A 1,774-nucleotide genomic window follows, 5' to 3' on the forward strand; every position below is an offset into this window, starting at 1 on the left:
AATGTCCAAATATGATCTATGTTTCACTCTTATAATTTTGTGTATTTCTGTTAATGATGGTTTCATTTTTGAATTTGGGGCGGATTTTATTCAATACCCGTAAAATCCAAGTGTGTAAAAATCATCAGAAATCAAGCCCTTTTTGTTGATTTCTTATCCGAAGAGGGCAATTTCATATCCTATCGCCTTGTAGAGCAGAGTCTCCGCAATTACTACTTGGGATTGGCCATGAGAATTACATTCCTATTAATTCTTATTAAATTCATATTATTATTTTTTTGTTTTGCTGAATAAACACCTCATCTTTCGGGACTGAATGGCCTTTTTAAAAGCCTTGCTGTTAATTCTGCAATTCTGAGGCCATTTGCAAATTATTTTTAAATCATGCCCGTAATTTTCACCGTGATTCTCTTATTTGTCTTATATAGTTAACAAATATATAAATTTGTTTCAAAAACAATAAAGATACTATGTTTGAATTCATTGTCAAATTAAGACTCTGCTCATCTTGATTTCTGTAATTTATATGTAGTTGTTACACACTTATTCTAGGTCCAAATTGTTTGTCAAATGTCTTCTTTTGGTATAAAAATTTCTAATTTAAGGGACATTTGTTTGTTAGGTGTGTTCTTTATAGGATGGAAGAGTATAATCGATGATTTATTTGTTTGTTGGGATATTGTATATGTGATAATTGGATTGTGATTGTGATAATTGGATTGTGCTTTTGAAGTTTCCCTCCCTTCCATTTAAGGAAATTAGAAAGGTATATATCAACCTAATAAGAAAGGTTTACACCAATTCATAAATATATGATACATATGCCTCCCATGTTAAAAACATATTCTACATCATAATGGTGTCCCTTGGTCTACTCCATCATTGAGTACATAAATTTTTAATTTAAATTTAAAGTGTAAAGATCCTTGGTCTACACCATCATTGAGTACATAAATTTTTAATTTAAATTTAAAGTGTAAAGATAAAACTGTTGTAAAGAAATATTCAAAGCAATATTTTGTAATTTTTACTATAGCATTAAAAAATATGGTAATATCATTCTTAATTTTCATCCCCTATAAAATGAGCACAACAATGTGCCATCTTTGAGAAGAAAAAAAAACTAATCAAGATGTGCCAAAATACAAGTTAAATAATACATACTAATTTTTGTTTATACAAGTTACATGATATCTTTTACAAATTTCATAAATAATCCATCAAAGTCCAAAGAAATTTTTGTTGGTGATGGTGGAAAAGTAGTCTGGTCATCGCCATTTTCGGGCAAAGCATCATCTTCCACAAGTTCAGCTAACATTTCTTCGTAAGCTTCGTTTTCATCTGGTTGTGATTCAACAAGTCCAAAATTTCTTCTTTTCGACCGGATCTAATCTCTGAAAAGTACTGATTTTTTCAAACTCTCTCTCATAGATGTTCTATAATCATTGAGTTGAAGTCTTGCTTGACTGAAAGCAATAAACTGCCATGTGTGACGCTACTTCTATCAATATCAGTTGTAATAGCAACACGATAATTTATATGAGTAAATAAATAGCGCAAATATTGTTTATATTCATATTTATATTTATAAATATCGCTTTTTACGGTTGTGCGAGGAAAACCTTTATAAGTATGATTAAAAGATTTTCTAATATTGAGCACTAGATTTGTCACTTTTGGATTTTTCTTTATTTTTACTAAAAATTTTTTTTTAAAGAAGTCATCTTAATTAATAAATTATAGAAAATAAAACAAACAAACAAAAGTAAAATAT

At 28.7% G+C, this 1,774-nt stretch overlaps 1 pseudogene; it reads left to right on the forward strand.

Annotated features, from left to right (window-relative positions):
• The first annotated feature begins 283 nt into the window (after positions 1 to 283).
• On the forward strand, positions 284 to 363 carry LOC142170125 (small nucleolar RNA SNORD96 family; annotated as a pseudogene).
• Positions 364 to 1,774: the final 1,411 nt, after the last annotated feature.

This window comes from Nicotiana tabacum, chromosome 15, assembly GCF_000715075.1.
Source record: "Nicotiana tabacum cultivar K326 chromosome 15, ASM71507v2, whole genome shotgun sequence".
Lineage (NCBI taxonomy): Eukaryota > Viridiplantae > Streptophyta > Magnoliopsida > Solanales > Solanaceae > Nicotiana > Nicotiana tabacum.